Below are 15,720 nucleotides of genomic sequence, written 5' to 3'. Positions count from 1 at the left end.
GACACTGGGTTTCAGCTGGTTGTTTGCTCCGTCCTTTTCAGGCCTGAAGAGACAACATTTTCATTTTATAGATGGTTTCTTCTAGACTGGGTCTGATATACACTTATTTTACCTTACCTTGACCAAACTCTGGTAGGGTATATACAATACTATTCATTTATACTATTCATACCTGCATTTTATACACAAGAACACTGAGCTTTAGCGAGGTATTATCAGGGCTTCCCTGGTGGCCCAGAGGATAAAACATCTGCCTGCAATGCAGGAGACCCGGGTTCAGTCCCTGGGTCAGGAAGATCCCCTGGAGAAGGAAATGGCAACCCACTCCATTATTCTTGCCTGCAGAATCCCATGGACAGAGAAGCCTGGTGGGCTATAGTCCACAACGTCGCAAAGAGTCGGACACGACTGAGCGACTTCACTTTCATACAGCTAATCAGAGCAGAAGCCAGGATTTCACCAGGTCCATCTGGCGCTGAAATCTGAATTTTACATACCAACCTTTGAAGCTTTCTCAAAGTGCTGCTGCTGCTTTAACCTTTAGGAAAAGTTCAGACTCTTTGTACAGGTCAGATATGTGGAACGAAGAGACTTCACATTTATGAGTGTCCTTTGTGTGCTTTCCATTTATTCTTAATTTTTCCAAACAGCATCTATGAAGTAGGTGATAGATTCACTTCATTATAAACCTACTTGCTTCAACAGGAAAAAGGGTTAGAAGTCAGGAAACTTCAGACTTTCAATCACAAAGTTATTTTTAAAAATGTTTCTTTCATGATGAAGTCTAGTTTTTAAAAATGATTTTATTGAAGTATTGTTGACTTACAAGGTGTTAATTATGTTGACTTACAATGTGTTAATTACTGCAGCATAGCAAAGTGACTCAGTTATACATATACACATTCTTTTTCATGTTCTTTTCCATTATGGTTTATCACAGGATATTGAATATAGTTCCCTGTGCTGTATAGGAGGATCTTATTGTTCATTCTTGTATAATACTTTGCATCTGCTAACTCTGAACTCCCAATCTATCCCTCCCCGCACCCCTTGGAAACCTCAGTTCTGTTCTTTATATCTATGTGTTTCTGTTTTATAGATAGGTTCATTTATGTCATATTTGAGGTTCCACATATAGTATTTGTCTTTTTCTGATTTAATGAAACTGAGGTTTATTTTTTCTTTCAGATTTATTGAGATATAATTGAAAAAAACACTGTATAAATTTAAGATGTGCAACAGAATGTCTTGACTTATATGCATCATGAAATGATTATTACAATAAGTTTAGTGGACCCATCATTTCACATAGATACAAAATTTTTTTAAAAAAAGAAAAACTTTTTCCTTGTGGTAAGAACCCTTAGAATTTACTCTTTAACTATTTGAATATATAACGTACAACAGTGTTAATTATATGCATTGTGTTGTACATTGTATCCCTAGTGTTCATTTATCTTTTTTTAATTGGAGGATCAGTTCAGTTAAGTTCAGTTCAGTTGCTCAGTCGTGTCCGACTCTTTGCGACCCCATGAATCACAGCACGCCAGGCCTCCCTGTCCATCATCAACTCCTGGAATTCACTCAAACTCATGTTCATCGAGTTGGTGATGCCATCCAGCCATCTCATTCTCTGTCGTCCCCTTCTCCTTCCACCCCCAATCCTTCCCAGCATCAGAGTCTTTTCCAGTGAGTCAACTTGTTGCAAGAGGTGGCCAAAGTATTGGAGTTTCAGCTTTAGCATCAGTCCTTCCAATGAACACCCAGGATTAATCTCCTTTAGAATGGACTGGTTGGATCTCCTTGCAGTACAAGGGACTCCCAAGCGTCTTCTCCAGCACCACAGTTCAAAAGCATCAATTCTTCGGCGATCAGCTTTCTTCACAGTCCAACTCTCACATCCATACACGACCACGGGAAAAACCATAGCCTTGACTAGATGGACCTTTGTTGGCAAAGTAATGTCTCTGCTTTTTAATATGCTATCTAGGTTGGTCATAACTTTCCTTCCAAGGAGTAAGCATCTTTAATTTCATGGCTGCAGTCAGCATCTGCAGTGATTTTGGAGCCCAAAAAATAAGTTCTGACATTGTTTCCACTGTTTCCCCATCTATTTCCCATGAAGTGATGGGACCAGATGCCATGATTTTTGTTTTCTGAATGTTGAGCTTCAAGCCAACCTTTTCACTCTCCTCTTTCACTTTCATCAAGAGGATTTTTAGTTCCTCTTCACTTTCTGCCATAAGGGTGGTGTCATCTGCATATCTGAGGTTATTGATATTTCTCCCAGCAATCTTGATTCCAGCTTGTGCTTCTTCCAGCCCAGCATTCCTCATGATGTACTCTGCATATAAGTTAAATAAGCAGGGTGACAATATACAACCTTGACGTACTCCTTTTCCTATTTGGAACCAGTTTGCTGTTCCATGTACAGTTCTGTTGCTTCCTGACCTGCATACAGGTTTCTCAAGAGGCAGGTCAGGTGGTCTGGTATTCCCATCTCTTTCAGAATGTTCAACAGTTTATTGTGATCCACACAGTCAAAGGCTTTAGCATAGTCAATGAAGCAGAAATAGATGTTTTTCTGGAACTCTCTTTCTTTCTCCATGATCCAGAGGATGTTGGCAATTTGATCTCTGGTGCCTCTGCCTTTTCTAAAACCTGCTTGAACATCTGGAAGTTCACGGTTCACTTTTTGCTGAAGCCTGGCTTGGAGAATTTTTGCATGACTTTACTTGTGTGTGAGATGAATGCAATTGTGCGGTAGTTTGAGCATTCTTTGGCATTGCCTTTCTTTGGGATTGGAATGAAGACTGACCTTTTCCAGTCCTGTGGCCACTGCTGAGTTTCCCAATTTGCTGGCATATTGAGTGCAGCACTTTCACAGCATCATCTTTCAGGATTTTAAATAACTCAACTGGGACTCCATCACCTCCACTAGCTTTGTTCATCGTGATGCTTTCTAAGGCCCACTTGACTTTACATTCCAATACGTCTGGCTCCAGGTGAGTGATCACGCCATCGTTATTATCTTGGTCATGAAGATCTTTTTTGTACCGTTCTTCTGTGTATTCTTGCCACCTGTTCTTAATATCTTCTGCTTCTGTTAGGTCCATACCATTTCTGTCCTTTTTCGAGCCCATCTTTGCATGAAATGTTCCCTTGGTATCTCTAATTTTCTTGAAGAGATCTCTTGTTTTTCCTATTCTGTTGTTTTCCTCTATTTCTTTGCATTGATCGCTGAGGAAGGCTTTCTTATCTCTCCTTGATATTCTTTGGAACTCTGCATTCAGATGCTTATATCTTTCCTTTTCTCCTTTGCTTTTCACTTCTCTTCTTTTCACAGCTATTTATAAGGCCTCCTCAGACAGCCATTTTGCTTTTTTGCATTTCTTTTCCATGGGGATGGTCTTGGTCCCTGTCTCCTGTACAATGTCACGGACCTCGGTCCATAGTTCCTCAGGCACTCTATCAGATCTAGTCCCTTAAATGTATTTCTCACTTCCACTGTATAATCATAAGGGATTTGATTGAGGTCATATCTGAATGGTCTAGTGGTTTTCCCTACTTTCTTCAATTTAAGTCTGAATTTGGCAATAAGGAGTTCATGATCTGAGCCACAGTCAGCTCCTGGTCTTGTTTTTGCTAAGTGTATAGAGCTTCTCCATCTTTGGCTGCAAAGAATATAATCAATCTGATTTCAGTGTTGACCATCTGGTGATGTCCATGTGTAGAGTCTAATTGCTTTATAATATTATGTTGGCTTCTGCCATACAACAATGTAAATCAGCCATAAGTAAACATAAGTCTCCTCTTGAACCTCCCTCCAAGATTTTTTTTTTTATCATGAGCATCATTTATTATTTTAGTCTTTATAGCACGTGGAACAATAGTAGGCAATTAATTGACATATGTGGAAATGTGGAGGTTGCTAAGTCATGTCCAACTCTTTTGTGACCCATGGACTATATAGCCTGCTAGTCTTCCCTGTCCATGAGATTTCCTAGGCAAGAATGCTGGAGTTGGTTGCCATTTCCTTCTCCAGGGGATCTTGCTGACCCAGGGATCAAATCCATGTCTCCTGCATTGGCAGGCAGATTCTTTACCATTGAACCACCAGGGAAGCCATATTTTATATATATATATATGCAGGCTGTGCCACAGGCATGTGTGATCTTAGTTCCCTGACCAGGAATCGAATCTGTGCCCTGCTGCTGTGGGAGAGTATAGTCTTAACCACTGGACCACCAGGGAAGTCTGTGAAAGTGAGTTTTAATCTCAAGTTTTAATCTTATAAAAGCTATGAGTTGAAAGAAGCATTGCTAGGTCAATCCTGAGTGGCTTAAAACCAACTCTAAATGAAAGGGTTTCTAGAACATCAAATTGCAGCTTAGTTCACAACCTCTAACAGTAACAGAAACCCTTGACATCAGATGGGCTGCTGACTGCTTGGTGAACAATTCACCAGCTCGTAAACTGCACCCACAATTGATTTTCTCTTTTGTCATAGTGTTGGCTTCGACCGTGAAGAATGATGACGATAGTCTTCAGGATGCAAACTCTGCTTCCTAATCAACGCATTTCCCATTATCCAGTCTCCGTGGGGAAAATTGGGACATCTCATTGCTGTGGGGGCATCCTTTGGATGGCTTGATCTGAGGCTGGCCATGGGTTTTTCCTGTAGGAACTTGCCAGAAAGCTTTGTCTCCCCAGAGCAAAGGGTCAGGGAAACTCAGAACATAGCCTGCCCTTTCCTTTCCAGCCATAGACATGTGGTTAATTCCATTCCATTACCCTTTGTCTGAGTTGCAATTGAAAAAAAAAAAACACCGAAGAAAGAAACCCCAAACTCTCTTGGCCTCTCTGACCTCAAGATAATGTGATGAAATGGGGCAGAACTGCCCACCAGCTACACCAATAACATCTTGAAATTTCACTCTTAACCGATTAGGAAACACAATGTCTCCGCCAAGAATGGCCTCATTTATCACAGCTCCCAGAATGTTCTCGCTGGACTGCGTGGATGAGCAAGGCTCCCTGAGAGGAAGGACAGGATGAGGGAAGACCCAGTGCACCTGTGGAAACACAGATTCTCTTTCCACTCAGCAATTAATCTTCCGCTCTGCTGAATTACAGCAGAGGCGGGCTGTCTCCGGAGTGAAAATCCGAGGTGGATGTGGGCCCTGGAACAGAACAGCAACCTGCCTGATGACAGCTAAACACCAGCAGCTCAGGGATGGCAGTGAGCAGGGACGTTTGAAGGACGGGAGGAGATCCTTTTTCCTGTCGACCATTTTTTCCTTCTTCCTTCTGGGTAAAGAACATACACTGTTAACTTGTGGCCGAGGGTCCTTTACTTCTTTGCCTTGGTCTCTGTTTGTCTCCCGCATTTGCTAAGCTCTGCTGCATTGGCTTTCTTTTGCACCAACATGGCACATACACCCTAAGCTGGTTCCAACCCCAGGGCCTTTATTTCTCCTGTTGCCTCTGCATGAAAATCTCCATACCCAAGTCATCCTTGTCATCCTGGTTGCAACTCAAGTCACCTTCACAGAGACACCTCCTGGTCTTTTTCTTTTTTTCATTTCAGCCTTATTGAGGTATAATTGATGAATAAAAATTGTATATATTTAAGGTGCAAATCACTGTTTTGATATCCATCTACACTGTGAAATAATCACCACAATCAAACTAATTCACAAAGCCATCACTTCACATAGTTGTCTTTTTCTTTTTTTGGTGATGAGAAAGTATAAGATCAACTCTCTTAGCAAATTTCAAGTGTATGGTACAGTATTGTTCTTTTTAACTAGTCAAAAACTTAAAAAAATTGAAGTATATTTGATTTATGATATTGTGTTAGTTTCAGGTATACAGCAAAGTGATTCAGTTATACATGCATATATATATATATGAATGCATGTATCTATGTTCCTTTTCAAATTCTTCTCTCTCATAGGTTATTAATGATAGTCACATTGCTGAAAATTAGGTCTCTGGAACTGATTCATCTTACATAACTGAACGTTTGTACCCTGTGACCAACATCTCCCCTTTCCCCTCCAGCTTCTGGCAATCACCATTTTTAATTCTCTGCTTCTTTGAGTATGACTATTTTCAATTCTATGTAGAAGTGAGTTAAGGCAGTATTTGTTTTTCTGTGACTGGATTGTTTCACTCATCACAAAGTTCTCCTGGTTTACCCATGCTGTTGCAAATGGTAGCGTGACCTTCTTTTTAAAGGCTGCATAATACTCTATTGTATACATGTACCACATCGTCTTTATCCATCATCTATCAGTGGACATCTAGGTTGTTGTCTTGTTTCTGCCCATGCCAGTCACAACCATTGGCCTTCTGCTTGCCTGGGAGGGAGTGTAGACTTCTGCTCTCTGGGAGCTCATGGTCTAGAGAGGAGGGGAGAGAAGTAAATTGAAAAGTACCACTTAGAAGGCCCCTTGTGACAACAGATCTAAGCTGGGGATCAGAATAGAGGGGCCCTTAAACTGAATCATGTGAGGAAGAGTCAGGAGGACTGCCTGGAGGAAGTGGCATTGGAGCAGACTTGCAAGGGATGGAAGACACTTCAAGGCAAAGAAAGTTGAGAATTTGTGTTTCAGGCAAAGGAGAGAAAATGTGGGAGGAAATGGAAGTGAGAAAAAATGAGGCCCTAGAGAAATTCTTATGTATGACTGGAATTAAAGGAAAGAGCAAAGCTGAGACGGCAGGGTTTTGCTCTGAACGGGTTAGAAAGCACAATGATTACAAAAAGACAACACAAAATAAGTCAATTATCAGAGACTATTTGGGGAGTTTGCTGGTAAACAAGGCCGGAGAGCTTGGCAAGCATGAACTTGGAGGCTCTGAGTGCCCTGCTAAGAGGCAAGTGGCTCATTATGAAGGGCCTGGGGGGAGGGAGGTGGTCCATGAAGGGTTCCTAGCAGTGAAATGATCCATCAGGAGCAGCCCACAGGAACTGTGTCTCCAGGTGTCAGCAGGTATTATAGCAAAACGGGGTTTCGAGGTTATATAAGTTTGGAAAAGGTAGACTAAAGAAGGTAAACTTTTTTTTTTGGTAGGACTTTTCAGAGCCTTTAATATCCTGATGAGTCTTTCGCAGTTCTAAGAACAGGATCGAATGAGCAGGGCTTCTTAACTTGGCCATGCAGAATATTGTTTCTCTTTGAGACATAATTAATCTAGGTCCAGGGATCTGCCCTCATTTAAGGGTGTTGCTTGCTTTCTTTTTTATTTGTTAATTCACTGTGTTAGTTTTCTACAACTGCTGTGAAAAATCACAACAAATGTAGTGGTGCCAGTCAACACAGATGTATTAAAATCCTCGGAAGGAGGACATGGTGATTCACTCCAGTATTCTTGCCTGGAGAATTCAATGCAGAGAGGAGCCTGGCTGGCTACAGTCCATGGGGTTGCAAAGAGTTGAACACGACTGAAGCGACTTAGCACGCATATATTATCTCAAGGTCTGTGAGTCAGAAGTCTGACATAGCGATATAGAGAAATATCGTGACATTCTTTATATTCAGACTCTATACAGAAATGATACAGGTGAACTTATTTACAAAAAAGAAACAGACTCATAGACTTAGAGAACAGACTTATGGTCAATAGTTGGGTGGGATGAGGGGAAGGGATATTTAGGGAGTTTGAGGTAGTACACACTCATGTACATACTGCTGTATTTAAAATGGATAACCAACAAGGACCCTCTGTATATCTCAGCGAACTCTGCTTAATGTTATGTGGCAGCCTGGATGGGAGGGGAGTTTGGGAGAGAATGGATACCTGTATATATATGGCTGAGCCAGTTTGCTATGTACCTGAAACCATCACAACATTGTTAACTGGCTATACTTCAATATAAAAAAGTTAAAAAAAAAGAAGTCTGATATAGATTTGAAATCAAGAGTCTGCAGGACTGTCTTCCTTTCTGGTGGCTCTAGGAAGGACCTGTTTCCTTGTTCTTTCATGCTGCTGGCAGAATTTAGTTCCGTTGGTTGTAGAACTGAGATCTCTGTTTCTTTGTTGGCTGACAGCTGAGGGCAGGTCCTAGATTCTGAGGTTCCTAAATTCCTGGGGTCAGTGTCTTTTCCCTCCATCTTCAAAACCAGGAATGGCGGTCAAGTCCTTTTGACATCTTGAATCTTTTCTTCTTCCTCTCATCTCTCTGACAACAGCTGGGAAATGTTCTCCATTTTTTAGGACAAATGTGATTGTATTGCTCCCACCAGGTGATCCAGATTAATCTCCCCAACCATAGGTGTATTTGAAAAGTCTCTTTTCCTGAAAGGTAACATCCATAGTTGCTGGAGATTGGGATGTGAGCCTCTTTAGGGGGGACAATACTCTGCCTGTCTCCCACCTTGCCCTTGATTTTCAGTATAATCAAGTTTCAAAGTTGACCATTTTCCCAGGGAGGGAAAATGAAAGCAAGGCTAAATGTGTAGAATTCTGCTTCTTTTCATCATATGAATCTAATAACATCATTAAGCCCTGGGACTTCCCTTTCACTGTTCATCTTTTTGCTCTAAACATAGGCAGGTGGGCCAACTTTGTTTCCTCTTGGGTCATGGAGCCTAGTTGTTACCTGGACCCCTGCCTCTTAGAGATGTGGCTGAACCTAACTGAATCCACTATCTTTCATCCGTGATAATCCAGAGCTTGCTCTGGGACATCAGCAGGGTCCTATGACTTCTGTCTGTCTTAGCAACCCTGCATCTACAGGACACCCTTCTATCTGGCCCCCAGCTCCCTGGATGGAGAACTCTGTTTCTTCTTGAGAAAGCCACTTACATCAAGCCCGTCATGACTTTTTGCAGATTTTTACCTACAGTTGTGGCTTTATCTTCCCTTGTGGCTCAGACAATAAAGAATCTGCCTGTACTGATTCATGTCAATGTATGGCAAAAACCACAACAATATTGTAAAGTAATTAGCCTCCAATTAAAATAAATAAATAAATAAATAAAAAAAGGATCTTCCTGTAATGTGGGAGATCTGGGTTCGATCCCTGGGTCAGGAAGATCCCTTGAAAAAGAGAATGGCAGCCCACTCCAGGACTCTTGCCTGGAGAATTCCATAGACAGAGGAGCCTGGCAAGTTATATAGTTCATGGGGTCACAAAGAGTTAGACATGACTGAGTGGCTAACACACACACGCACACACACACAGAGACACACACACACAGTTTGGGAGGGGGCAAGGACTTGTTGCGGCCTCCCCACACACTACCCGCTCTGCCTGCTTCCCTCTTGTGTGGTTACACACAGATACTTTTGGCCAACTTGGGAGGTCTCTTTTTGGATATGTGCTAATTGGCTAAAAATCAGTTTCCGGATAATCCAAGTTCAGAATTATAAAGGAGCATGCAGGGTTTCTGCATAGTATTGGTGCAGGTATATGGGTGTGAAGTGTTGTATGTTTCATGTCCCAGAGCTGACTCTTTTTTAAAAATAATTTTATTGAAGTGTAGTTGATTTACAATGTTGTGTTAATTTCTGTTGTATAGCAAAGTAATTCAGTTTTACATATATTCTTTTTCATGTGCTTTTCTAGTATGGTTTGTCACGGGATATCACTGTACTCTGCAGGAGAACCTTGTTGTTTATCCAGTCTATATATAATAGTTTGCACCTGCTAATCCCACACTCCCAGTCCATCCCTCCCCCCTTCCTGCTCCCCCTTGGCAATCACAGGTCTGTTTTCTATGTCTGTGAGTCTGTTTCACAGATCAGTTCATTTGTGTTGTATTTTAGATTCCACATACAAGTGATACCAGAGCTGATTTCAAGTCTAGTGGCTAATAGGTCAAATGGGAATGGGGTGGCTGACCCTTGGGGGCAGGACACTGTCCCTTCTGGTTTTGCGTATGTCTAAATCAGCCTATACAGATTCTGTCTACACTTATACAGCATCCTCACTTCTGTGGGCAGGCTGAAATCACAGTTCATGAAATAGAGAAGCCCTGAACCAGCATAAAATGGTATAAAAGCAGGGGCAACTTTCATGTCTGGAGTGATAAGCAGTGCTGCCAAGCATGTGAACCATGCTTAAAATATTCATTTGATGTAGCTGCTCTCTGATTTAAGTGATATGGAGAAGGCAATGGAGTGAGTGAAAATAAACTGGAAGACAGAAATCCAGTCCCTTGGACACAGGAGGAGGTGCTGCACAATCGCTGAAATCAGAGTACGCAAATTAGTCTCATCCTGAAAGGTCCTGAAACCAAACAGTGGAAAAGGCCACAATACACTTACCTGCGGCAGGATGTGTGGTGAAGCCGTGTAGCAAACTGATAAGGACCCATCTTACGGGCTTGCCTGACAGTGTTTGTCAAAGTGGCCATTCAGTGAATTAAACATTCAACCACATGTGTTTTGGAGAATTAACTTTCTCCGAAATGGCTTTCGGCAAATTTGCTACAGTCCACAGCTTCTATCCCAAGTGACTTATTAAGAAATTTTTTCTGAACAAGTATGGTGCAATCCCTGGAAAGAATTCCTGTGAAAACAAGTTTTATCTCTTTCTTTAAAAAGCCAGCTTTACTGCCCTAATTTATTTTGGCAGTTCCTGGATCATCCTGGGTTTCAGCCTTCCTGATGAAATTATTTTGATGTCATCCCCTGGGGACATTTGCCTCCTGATCTCTGGGGATGCTCCTTGATGTTGATAAACCAGCATTCCCTTCTCTTCCCTAACAAGAGGCTTGAATTTTTAGAGGACTTACCTTGTTTTTTTTTTAGAAAAATATGAAGCTGGATGGCTACCTTACTCTTTTTTTAAATTTATTTTTTATTGAAGCATTATTGGCTTACAGTGTTGTGTTAGTTTCAGGTGCAGAGCAAAGTGATTCAGTTATACATATATATGTGTGCTTTTTCATATCCTTTTCCATTATGGTTTATCATGGGATGTTGAATGTTGTCCCTGTGCAATACAGCAGGACCTTGTTGGCTATCCAGTCTCTATATAATAGTTGCTTTCCACTTGTTCTGAGCCACAGGATCATCCTGATCTTTTCATGGGATAAAAATATCTCTTAAAGTTTCAGCGGTGCTCTCCTGGGCCAGTTTTCCTGTCCTCCCCTATCAGGGGCTTCAGGACCATACTGTCACTTAACGCTGCCATCAGTTGTATCACAGTCTGCTCTTCCTTGTTGGCAGGAATTTGTTGCCTTGCCCCTTGTGGGTTCCTGTCTTCACCAATATGGCTTCTATGGCCTTCCCAGGACAGTGCCAGCTCATCTTGGTCCCCTTCTGCCCTGTCTGACCCTGAGCAGCTTAGAGAACTGTGTTGGGAAAGCCTTTGTTGGGGGTTCAACCCAGGGGCCCTTCAGCAAGTAGGCGGCTTTGTCCTCCACCTTTGGTTGTCACCCCACATTTCCATCCAGCTTCCTGTCTTTCAGAGTGCAGAGCTACTCTGACACTTGATCCTTTACAACAGCATCCAGGCTTCCACTGTGGCCCTCCCATTGGCAACAGAGTGCCACTGAGTTTTACTGATGAATGACTGTTAATTGTGTGCCCAGCACCATGCTCCATGCTGTGAGACAGAGGAGGCTAAGCTGGATTCAGTGGATGGTGACCTTGGTGAGGACTTGAGATTAGTGCATGGGGGACTCTGAGGTGCTTAGGAAGGGAATCAATTAAAAGCCCCAGGCACAGGTAGAAGTCATATTGAGGGGCTCAGAGAAAATACGGCAGGGCTGGTTGGAGGGGGCCGGGAGGCCTGGTTTGGAGACAGGGACTGAGTTTAAGCCTGGGTGGTTGGGTTTAATGTATACACACACTATACATAAAATAACCACCTAGGACCTACTATTAATATATAGCACAGGGAACTACACTCAACATTCTATGATAACTTAAAGAATTATTAAAGAAAAGAATCTTAAAATGAATAGGTGTGTGTATATATATAGCTGAATCGCATTGCTGTATACTTGAAACTAACACGACATTGTAAATCAACTATACTTCAAAAAAAAAATCCAAAAAGCAGAAAGGTGACACTGGCCTTTAATGGTGGGAAGGATTGGAATAAACTGAAGAGGATGAAGGGGATTCAGTGGCGGAGAGGAGGATGGTGTGAGTCTTGAGAGGCAGGAGTGAGGGCAGGGTACCCCCCAGACTAAAAACTCACATTTGGCCAAACTGGTCAGGTTGCTCCTTACAGTAATGGTTTCATTAAAAATCCGTGTCATTTGAAGGGGGACATTTTTGGTAATACTTGAACATAATTGGAGTAGTTTGCAAAAATGTGTGCATCCTTGAGGATTTTTGGATAGTTTTTCAGAATTTCATTTTTTCTTACGTTTATCTTTTATAAAGTTAATTTTTAGCCATTTAGTCCGCCTTCTATGCTTTGTATAAAAGGGACACTTTGGATGGATTTGGATGGCTGTAAATGCCTAATGGGATTAGTTGGAAAGATCTATTAGACAAAAATGGATGCGCACATCTGCATGAGAAAGGGTCTGAAAAGATATTCTCTAAGGTGTTTATTTATTGTCTTTGTGTGGATTGCTTGCGTATATTTTCCCATTTCTTTAATAGGAATGGATTGCTTTTGTAAAAGGAAATCAACAACAACACTAAATCAGCAAAGGAAATTGCAAAAGAAAATTATCAGGAAGTTTTCAGGGTTTTGGAGTTCCTTGTCTTAAAGTTTTGAATTCATTTAAAGCCAATTATGTCTGCTCTGCTGCATTGGCCATGCTTTCAGCTTTGTCCACTGTTTGAAGGATTTAAAATGTGCATTCTGGCTAGCGTGCTTTCAGCCAAATTGTTTTCTGCCCAGTCACCAAGGTTTGTGATGGACAGCCTGAGCAGGCAGCCAGGCATGGACCAAACCGGCGGTCACCTCTGTGATGCCATTTGAAAGGTGCCAGCCTATTTTGTTCAGTCATAGCAATATTCAACCTGGCCGTACATCAAAATCCACAGGGGAGCTTTCAAAATCTACAGCTGCCCAGAGATTCTGGTCCATGAGGATTTTTAGGCATTAGTGTTTTTAAAAAGCTTCCCAGAGGATTCCAATATGCAGCTAGGGATGAGACCCCCCTGAGCCAAAATATTCCTTCCTGACCCGCTGGTCACCCTCTCCATGGGATAAAGCCATTGCCTTCTCTAGGGTACAGTCTTGAGTGTGGCACAGAGACCTCTGTGCAAAATCACCTGGAAGATGCTCTGCAAGCAGATTGCTGGGCCTCACTCCAGAACCATTGACAGTGTCTCTGGGCATTAGATCCCAAAATCCAAATTTTAATAAGCTCCTTGGCAATTCTCTGGTTCTATATTTGAAAATTTGGGAGCTACTGTTATGTCTCTGATGAGCTCTCCTTACTTTCCTTTCCATTCTTATCTTTTATATAATATATATATTTTTATTTAAGTATAATGACTTACAGTATTAGTTTCAGAAATACAACATAGTGATTTATATTTGTATGCATTTTGAAACAGTCACCGTGATGTCTAGTTACCACCTGTCACTATACAAAGATATTGCATCATTATTGATTATATTCCCCACACTGTACATTTCATACCTATGACTCATTTAGTTTGAAACTGGAAGTTCATACTTCTTAATCTCCCTCACCAATTTCTCTCCTCCTCTTCCCTCCTCCTGCTGGCAGCCACCAGATTTTTCTCTGTCTCTGTGAGTCTGTTTCAGATTCCACATATAAATAAAATCACATGGTATTTGTCTTTCTCTGTCTGACTTCATTTAACATGGTGGTGGTTTAGTCATTAAGTCATGTCCAACTCTTACGACCACATGGACTGTGGCCTGCCAGGCTCCTCTGTTCATGGGATTCTCCAGGCAAGAATACTGGAGTGGGTTGCCATTTCCTTCTCCAGGGGATCTTCCTGATCCAGAGTCAAATTCGGGTCTCCTGCATTGAAGCAGGTTCTTTACCTACTGAGCTACATGGGAAACCCAAGATCTACCCATGTTGTTGCAAATGAAAAGATTTTATTCTTTTTTTAAATAGCTGAATAATATTCTATTGTGCACCTTTATCCATTCATTTATCCATGGTCACTTAGGATCCACCCTTGTCAAAGATAGAGGGGATCTTTCTCAGTTCTTTCCTGTGAGAACCTGGTGGGGTTCCTGGAGGTAAAATCCACATGACTATGGGGTTCTCCTAAAACTGTGGCCCCAGGAGTCTTTCACTTCTAAACTCACGCACACTCCATCTTCAGCCATTCATCAAAGTCACCATGAAAGTTCTCCTAGCACTTGAAGACTGCAGCAGCCTCTGCTCAAGGGAAGGTGATCTCAGCTGAGATGGTCTGGATTCACCTGTTTCTCCAGTTTTAGGGTGGTGATTTGCCCTATGGCTTTAATTCTCTGATAGGTCTAAGAAAAGTCATTGGTTTTCAGTTTGTTAACTTTCTTCATTTTGTAAGGATGGGAGTGGCAACTTCCAAGCTCTTTACATGTTGAAGTGAATACCAGAAGTCTCTGAAATACAATCTTCAGTATAAAAAGAGAAAATGAAAAAGTTGCAGAAAGATGTGGCAATACATTATTTTTTAAAAAAATTATTTATTTATTTGGCTGTGTTGGGTCTTAGATGCGGCTTGCAGGCTTCTCTAATTGTGGTTTGAGGGCTTAGTTGCCCCATGGCATGTGGGATCTTAATTGCTTAACCAGGAATCAAATCTGTGTCCCCTGCCTTGCAAGGCAGAATCTTAACCACTGGACCACTGGAAAGGTCCAAGCACTACTTTATTTTTGGAGAAAAAAATATATAGAACACATATATGTATTTATATGTTTATATGTTTGTGGATAAAGATTGGAAAGGATGGACACCACACTGTTAGCAGCAGTTACCTCTGAGGATTGGGGGAGACGAGGGATGGGCTTTCTCTTTTTATACTTCAGGATGAATGACTTAAAACAATAAACAGATATGACCTCAATAAAGTCATAGACAAACAAACACATTTGGCAGCGTGGGAAAAGCAAAGGCACATAAGCAACAGAGACCAAATGGGGCAGATTGGGTTACTGACTGGAAGAATGGATGGTTGCTAGTAAGACTGGGCAGTGAATAATGAGCAGCATTTACTGACTGCTCCAGTAGGAATTTTTGTGTTCATTTTCAATTTAATCACTGCACTGATGTCCATTAGCCAATAGAGATCCTGAAACTCAAGCTGGTGGAAGAACTTGTTCTGGGTCCTATAGCTATAAGTTGCCTAAGGCAAGATGGGAACACATTTCTTAGCCCTCTGGAATCCCCTCCAAGGATAGCTGCCTGGTGATGAGCTTGGGAGAGGGAGGAGAAGGGAGTGAAGGAAGATTGAGGTATCCAGTGATCTGGAGCAATTGGTTCCTTTGCTGCAGGAACTGAGATTTGCTGTCCTTAAAGAAAAGGAGAGTGTGCTGTGAGGTATGAGGTGGGTTCCATCTGAACACTAGTGGTAATATTAAGTCCTGGGATCAGGTGTAAGTCCTTCTGTGTCCCTGCTGAGGTGGTGTGGCTTGTTGACTGATTTGGAGCTATATCTGATGCAAACAGTTATATTATGTAGAGACTGGATAAACAACAAGATCCTACTGTATATCACAGGGAACTATATTCAATGTCCTGTGATAAACCATAATGGAAAAGAATATGAAAAAGAATGGCATGCGGGGATGACCCAGAGGGAGGATAAAGGGAGGAGGGAGGTGGG

Source organism: Moschus berezovskii, chromosome 2 (genome assembly GCF_049115385.1).
Source record: "Moschus berezovskii isolate FMDL1 chromosome 2, NW_MosBer_1.0, whole genome shotgun sequence".
Taxonomy (NCBI): domain Eukaryota; kingdom Metazoa; phylum Chordata; class Mammalia; order Artiodactyla; family Moschidae; genus Moschus; species Moschus berezovskii.
This window is presented reverse-complemented; position numbering follows the sequence as displayed.